The 7,910-nt window shown below is 48.2% G+C and overlaps 1 protein-coding gene across 1 annotated transcript in view; it reads right to left on the bottom strand.

Moving 5' to 3' along the window:
- PPFIBP1 (PTPRF interacting protein, binding protein 1 (liprin beta 1)) overlaps positions 1–5,165 on the bottom strand; it is a 192,365-nt gene extending 187,200 nt beyond the window's left edge. The window contains exon 1 of the mRNA XM_015429444.1: positions 5,036–5,165. The gene's annotated coding sequence lies outside the window, so the exon portion shown is untranslated. The remainder of the gene's footprint in view (positions 1–5,035) is intronic.
- Between the last annotated feature and the right edge of the window lie 2,745 nt (positions 5,166–7,910).

Here is a 7,910-nt window from a genome sequence, read left to right as displayed (position 1 = left end):
CAGTACAGCGTGGCTAAGCTTTGCAACTTGCAATGCAAGTATGTATAGAAATATTAATTCCTGTAGGCCTCATGTCTCCCTTTGAATGTTATGTAGCATCATGTTTCCCCTTGGAATGCCTTTTGCTCTCACCCCCTGGTGTTCTAGCTTCCTATGCCTGACCATTTGCTCAATTGCCCTGTCATATAAACACACATGTTTCACACTTCTGGCAGACCTACTGGAGCCTAGCTGCCAGGAGTCACGTACCACATGGAGGGGTGGTTAGAGGGAGTGGTTAGGGTTTGGAGTCACATTCTGCAGGTGGGGCTTCAATACTACTGACCACTCAAGACACTTGGACACTTTCAGATCTTGTTCAATTGGCTCCTGGCCCGGGGTCATTTGAATCCTGAAATTGCCCTTTATTAGTCTGAACCCAAAGACACGAGCTCAGATTTTCTGCTTGCTGTTCTGTTCCTGTTATCTGCTGTCTGTGAAATGCTTTGTTTCTGCCATGTGGCTGGCAGACAAAGGACTGGGTTGTGCAGCTAAGCACATGGCTGCATACTGGCCCAAAGATGAAACTTAACTGGACTTTATGCTGATGCTTCTGGACTATGGATCATCCTGGTAACTATGAATATCCGTAATGTGTAGTAAGGGCCACAGAGGGCCATAGGTGTTTTCTTGTTTTCAGTACTTTCTGTAGTCTGTGTTAAGTTCTGTGATAAATAAAACTATTTCTTGTTTAAGGACTGTCTGTTTGATGGGTAACTGATCTCCAAGCCTTAAATCCTCGTGTCTAGCTGGCTATGCTACCATTAAATCTTAAGAGTGCATCTCTAAGGAGGTGTTGGAGCTGGGCATGGTGGTTATTGTTTGTTAATATAGGAGTCCTTCCCTCATTCCTAGTGAGGCGTGGGGGCCGGATCCTATACAAAGTACTATTTCCAAAGTAAAGAGGAAGATTGGGGAGACTGGGGTATTGTGGGGGGGGGGCTTTAAAGATCCGATGGGGGCACCACTCCTAAAGCCCCACCGCTAGCTACACCCCTGATCCACTGTGAAGAGTAAACTATTCAGAGTGGGTGTGGGCCACTCCCAACAGAAGCAGAATTAATCTAAACCGAGTACATAATATGTGTAAAGAGAACCAATTACTTTCTGTAAAGAGCAACTCATCTCAATTCTTAACTGAGTGCACACCTGAGATTACCATGAATTTTCAGCTCAGCAGCTTCTTGCCGCAGTATCCTTTTGAAACTCTTCTTACCAAGTAATGTTACCTTTAAGTTTTTTAGTGTCCAGGGAGGGAAAAAATGCTCCCCCATTCAACAGATGTGATACTATCAGACTGTTAAAGGGGGCCAGGAGAAAAGCAGTTTTTTAAAAAGTAACCCTATCATGTCATCGGCAAGCATCAACCTCAGATATACAGATACACTTGAAACCATTATAGGCCACCAAAGTGACCTGCGCGATGGGAGAAATAAGTGATGAACATGGGCTCCGGTCACACAGAGCATTAGGCACGCTAGAGGGACGGAAGATAGGCGGATTTTCCAGGCGCGATCTCACCGCCACATCTGGGAAGCGTCGAGCTCCCGTGGTGAACCCGAGGCTTCCTGCGGAAGATGTGCAGTAAAATACTAGTACCTCGGAGGTACTAGTTTCCTGAAACCGCAGGGCAAGGGCGGGCGTCTGATCGCATTTCTGGTCGTAGTTCCGGCGCCCGCCCATGTCCCCTCGGAAAAAGGTTGGTTTTTTCCAAAGTCTCAACGGATGCGCACAAGCACCCAAGGGAGCATGCGCACATTTGAGTTTAAAAAAAACCCCAACCCCGTTTGCCCCGCGCCCCACTTCTTTGCCGCACCACAAGACTGTGGAGTGATCGGCACCTCCCCCCTACCACGGGACCTCCATCAGTAGGTCTGCTCGAGCAACCGCGCAGTTTTTAGCCCCGGGGCTAACAGCCACGTTTCCCCCCCGCATTTTCCTGCCCGTGTGATTGGGACCTTCATAAGACTCACCTTCCCAAAAGCCACTGCAGAATGACCTCTTTGCCTGCAATCCTTGTCTTTATTGCTAAACCGGATACAATAGCAGGCTGCACCTATTTCATTACAAGCTATTCTCTGTCCCCATCAATGGTACACATCTGTACAGCAGACTTGCAAATATAAGTGACCTATGATGAGCAAGGATTGCCTGTAACAGTGCAATCCCAAGTAGAGTTATAACCTTCTTAGTCCACTGAAGTAAATGAACCCGACAGGGTACAACTCCGTTCAGGATTTTCACTGGTGACTTCCAAGGTGGGATGGGTTTTACACAGATAGGGTTGTGGGGAGGGGTTGTCTCCTTTTTTGGAACCCACATTCTCAAACTGTGGAGCACAAGTCACCTGGAAGCAGAGCTGTAACCAGCGGTGGGGCTTTAGAGGCTGTGCCCCCTATAAATTACGGGGAGCCCCAGCTCCAGCCAGTGTGTCAGCTCTCCGAGAGGTCTTGGAGAGTTCTCAAGAGATCTGACTCACTGGCTGGCACACAGCCGCAGACACAGTGAGGCGCTGGGGTGGGCCATTCTCTAATGGCCCACCCTGGCACCTCACTGCGTCTGTGCCAGCTTGGATAGCCGAGGAGGCAGTCAAGCACCAGGGCAGCAAGTGCCACCAGCTGCCCTGCTGCTTCCTCTTCGGCCCTCCTCACAGAAGAGTCGCTCGTGGTGACATCACTCGTGTTGGGGAGGGCACAACACACACCCCATCCCAAAGCTCCCTTCTGGGAAACTTCCTGGGTACGGGGCTGCCTGGAAGATGAACTGAAGTGCTGTGACAAGCACTGTGACATCTTCCCTCTTCACATATCCTGGACAGGAACTTGACCATCAAGAGGTGAAGGAAGGTGTCCTTTGAGTCAGTGTCTGGAGTAACCATGCAGGCCTTACAGACTGGCAAAAGAGGGGAGCAAAACTGGAGGACCCCTAGAGATATCTATAATAGCTACCCTCTAATTTCACATGCAGCAATCTATGAACATTTTTACACTCACCAGAAAAGTCCACATGGGATTAGGGGGTGGGGACACCTTTGAAGGTAAAGTGCAAGTCCTGTTTTAAGCTATAATTTATTAGTACATGTACCATTATAGAATTTTATTTCATCATTAAGAATTTAACAAAGATTTAAGATCTTCCGATAGCTTTGATTAGTGAGCCTGAAGATTGGTCTGTTATCCTGTGGACTGATTTGCTATATTTTAGAATGTTCCAGCCATTATTTTTACCCTCACCCAAAATCTGTTCTTTGACTTCCTGTTCTCTAAGCAACTATATTTTAGTCGAGGACTGGTGCCATGTTATCTTGAAGGGTGGAAAGTATATAAGGTCTGTCTTCTTCATGTCCCTCTTGGAAATGTGGGATTTGCTCTAAACAGAGAGTAGGGGGGATTATGCTTAAGAACATAATGGTTGAACCTTTTTTTTCCAAATACCAGGCCCTGACCTTTTGTCTGCTTTATCCTATAAAGGGCTTTGAGTCTTGTTCAGTATGCCAGCTTGATAGGGAGACCTGAGCACTCTCTCGAGGTCGCATCAAGAATGATTATTCTTAGTAAAACTGTATGCTCTGTCAGCAAATGCCTTGAGTGAGTCTTCTCTCTCCCAGACTGATCTTGGAGAAGTGGGGGGTTGCACTGGGTTTTAGGAAATTCCCCTAACAGGTATCTTTGGATAAAGTGGGCTAACAATAACGTGTTAGTTTTTATGGAGTTACTTGCAAGGGTTGTTTGGAGGCCAGGAGAGAAGACTACCTTAAACAGCAGAGATGGTCAAAATTAAATTTAGGGGGAAAGCGGTTTTCTGCTACTTTCTACAAGTTTCCAGAGAGATTCTGACACTGACTGTAAATGGATTCCAGCAAATGTTGATGCACATACATGAGTAATAATTTTTCACCACTGATGTTGGGGTTAGAGACAACAAACTGAACTGACCTACCAGCAAACATGAGCTTCAATCGCTCCTTCCTTTATTCCAATGCCTCTTCTCCACTCCTCAAAAGAAGGTGGGCTTGTTTTGCCCCCATGAATAAGCAACTGCCAGATGTCTCCCAGAATTTTATCACAGCTTCCAGATTCAGGAGAAGAAATAAAAGAACTCTGTGTTCATAGGAACCATTCCACATGCAGCAGGCAGAGGCAGCAATGATTTGGCAGGCACAGAAAGCAGCACAAAATATCACTGTGCTAAAAAGAAAGAGACAGCCAGAGACTACTAGAGAGGAGAAGCCCTGATTTGAAACATAGGCCACTAGGCCCTGGCGAGTTCTCAGAAGTCAGTCCCACTGTGCATAAAGTTTACTCCCCCTTGAACTTACAAAGGCAGCTTCAGAGCCAGTTTACAAAGACTACACTGAAATTATTATTAAATTATTATTATTGCCTTGCCAGGTCTTGCTGTGTATTGGAACCAGTAGAGTGCGTTCATCGATCGGTTGGAGCTACAGCTCGGGAAACATTAAAACTTGCAGCCCAAACTCTTGCCACTAGCATGACCAGATTTCCACCACCAGCGCTTTAGCTACGAAATCCGTTTTCTCGTTTAGCATGAAAGGATCGCTTAAACTCACACACACCTGGTCGCGCCCTCTCGAGCATATTTTCCTCAAGCCCCTTCTGCCAGAAATATACCACCCACCCTTCCGTCTGCCATTTCTGACCTTCTTCGCATTTCCCCATCCTTTAAAACCCATACTTTTCCCAAAAGAAGGCGTGGGGGGGGGGGGGAATAGGGAGAAATTTTAATTAGTATATCTCAACTCCGCAGACACTGAAGCGGACCGCAACCCCAACTGTAACTCTTCCCCTGCTGGAGTGCCAATTCCCCAACCCTTCCCTAGAGCTGCCTTCTTCGCACCCGCCGACCGCGGCCAGCAGGAAGCGACCGACCTCTTTGAGAACTTCCCAGGATCCCGTCTGGGAAGAGGCGCCACAGTGTTGCGAAGTGTCTCGCCGGAGTCTGCCCCTCGGCCAGGGCGAGCGAGGAGGCCACTTACCCAAGTCCAGAGCAGGTCCCCGCACAGCCTTGCTTTCCCTTTCCTTTCCTTTCCCAGAGCAGCAGGGCTCCCTCCCGCTCGGCTCCCCAACGCCAGCCTCGCCTCCCAGGCTTGCCCTTCCCGTCTCTTCTCTTCCTCCCAACAGCAGGGAGCAGCCCTGACGTCACTCCCGAGCTCCTCCCACCTCAGAGACTGGAGGAGAGCGAGGAGCGACGGGCCACCGGCTGGCTGCGATTGGCGCCGCCGACAGTCGCTCCGCGCCCGCTTTGGGGTTTTGCGTTTTTGTTTTGGCCAGGCGAGGGAGAGGAGCGGGCTTTACCTAGAGCTGGGCGGGGGAGACTGCCGCGGACTGGCACTGGAGCCCCGCCGGAGCTCAGACACCAAAGCTTCGTTGGGGCGTAATTGCAAATGTCCACAGACGAGCGGGTTTTTCCCGCACGCTTGCAAAGACTCGGAAGTGCCGCCGCGGAAAAGTAGCGTCTCCCAAACCTTGGCCAGCCCTAACGTGCTTGATCGCCGCCCTGCCAGACACGCGGGTTAGGCTGCCTAGACTAGACCAGAGCACACGGAGGACTAGAAGGATGCTTGTAGCCGGCTTGATCTTGGAGACTTTACTCACGGCAGCCACCAAGAGTGATGTCGCGCGGACGAATGAGTAAAGTTCCAGGCGGACGCTGCCCGGTTAAGTTTACTTCTTCCTTTCTGTCCTCCCAGATGAAAAATCATCGCAGCAGTCTGAGCCCAAAGAAAGGTAAAGTCATACAGGGATTGAATCAATCAGTTAAATCCCGGCTGTTAGCCTTTTGCAACTTCTAATAAATGGTGGGGTCAATTTAAAGTCGCCGCTTACGTTTCATTGATTTATTTCCATCATTTATACTACAGATTTATCCCCAGTGGGAACTCTGGGTTACATCTTCTGTCCAACTTTTATCTTCACAACAACCCTATGAGGCAGGCTCTGCTGAGACTGGCCCAAGTTTGCTCAACAAGTGTAGGGATTCGAACCTGGGTCTCCCAGATCCTAGTCTGACACTGCAATTGCCCTGTCTACAGGCAGAAATTAAACAAGGCAGCTTTTTCTTCTCGTGGATGCCATAGCTGAATGTCTAGGGTTGCCACCCTCCAGTTGGTGGCTGGAGCTCTCCCACTATTATAACTGATCTCCAGTCAATAGAGATCAGTTCACCTCTATGTGAACTCTATGGCATATTATACCCTGTTGAAATCCTTCCCTTCCCTGAACCCCACCCTCCCCAGGCTCCACCCCCAGAATCTCCAGGTATTCCCCACCTTGCAGCTGGCAGCCTTACGACTTTTGGAATGTGATGCAGGCACATTAACTTTGACTCCCAGCAAATATTTCCATAACTACATGAAGGATCCGCACTGCAATTTATCTCTGTTAAATAAATTTTATCTCAGTGTGGAAAAGTTGTCAAACTTCACTTCACACTGATTTATTCTTCACCTTTGCCAATAATTTCTGCCATGCTTCCAAATTGTCTGTATTTCTCTGCACACATTCTGCCCCCAGTTCACAGTACAAGGTGCTGGATGAAATTAATAACTTAATGCACACTGCTAGAGGGAAATACTCGCACGGAAGTGGGGGAGTCACACTGGATGATACTTTGGGGTATGCATACCATCGCAGTACCTCATTTGTGTGCACACAGTTCTTTATCAATCAGTGGGATCGCCTTTGCTGAATCTGAGGCACTGTTATAAAAAGATGGTTATAAGTATCAATGAACCACAACAAATCTAAGGCATGGAAGCCTTTAGATAGGCAGGCTGTGATTGTATGCCATTGCTCATCTGAAAAGAAATCGAAGTTGACAAAATATTTATGAACATGGCTGAAATTCCTCCATCAAAAAATAATATCTATGCAAGTTAAGGCAAGTCCCTGACAAGGATTTCAGTTTTATCTTTTCCTTCTTGAATATATTGCCATTTATTGTCGGAGACTAAGCGATTAGGGAGGTTGCTATTCTGTGCACTCCCAAAAATTGAGCAATTAACAAAACAAGCCTCTGTCATGCCTAGGCTAGAAAAAGCAGCAGCAGCAGCTGAGTTTTACAGGTTAAGATGCTGTTAAAGCCAGTTTGGGTTTTTTGCGATCAGTTGTCAGCCTTATGTCAAAGCCACATAATGAGAGCAAAGTTCAAGTCCAGAGGCACCTTTAAGACCAATGAAGTTTTATTCAAGGTGAAGTGTAGTGGGTTAAAGGTAAAGGATTCCCTTGCTCGAAAGCCAGTCGAGTCCGACTCTAGGGTTGCAGTGCTCATCTCCGTTTCAAAGCCAAAGAGCCAGCGCTGTCCGAAGACATTTCCGTGGTCATGTGGCTGGCATGACTAAACACCAAGGTGCATGGAACGCTGTTACCTTCCCATTTATCTACTTGCAATTTCTTGCTTTCGAACTGCTAGGTTGGCAGGAGCTGGAACTAGAGACGGGAGCTCACTCCGTCATGCGGCAACCCGGGTCTCGAACTGCTGAACTACCGACCTTCCACTGCCCGCAGTTCAGCGTCTTAACAGCATGGTTTACTGGTACACAACAAAAGACAACAACTACTGGCCGGCTGGCCAACTATATACACACCTGGGTACACTCCCCTAGGTCCCGTTGGTAGGTTTAAATCTCCGGCCACGGTCCTATTGGTTCCCAAGTGGAGAGACTAGGAGCCTAGTCCCCATTGTTCCTACCGAGTCAAGCTCGGGGGGTATTCGCTGGCCCCTGGTGGCGGCCAGCGGACATAACACAAGGTATAGGCTTTTGTGTGCACACACACTTCTTCAGGTATCTTCTTCACACTTCTTCAGATAGTAGCCAACATGGCTGCTCACCTGAATTCACATAATGGGAG

Source organism: Gekko japonicus, unplaced genomic scaffold (genome assembly GCF_001447785.1).
Source record: "Gekko japonicus isolate JY-2015 unplaced genomic scaffold, Gekko_japonicus_V1.1 scaffold169, whole genome shotgun sequence".
NCBI classification, from domain to species: domain Eukaryota; kingdom Metazoa; phylum Chordata; class Lepidosauria; order Squamata; family Gekkonidae; genus Gekko; species Gekko japonicus.
The sequence above is the reverse complement of the archived record's forward strand: the minus strand, read 5'-3'. Positions and strand labels throughout refer to the sequence as shown.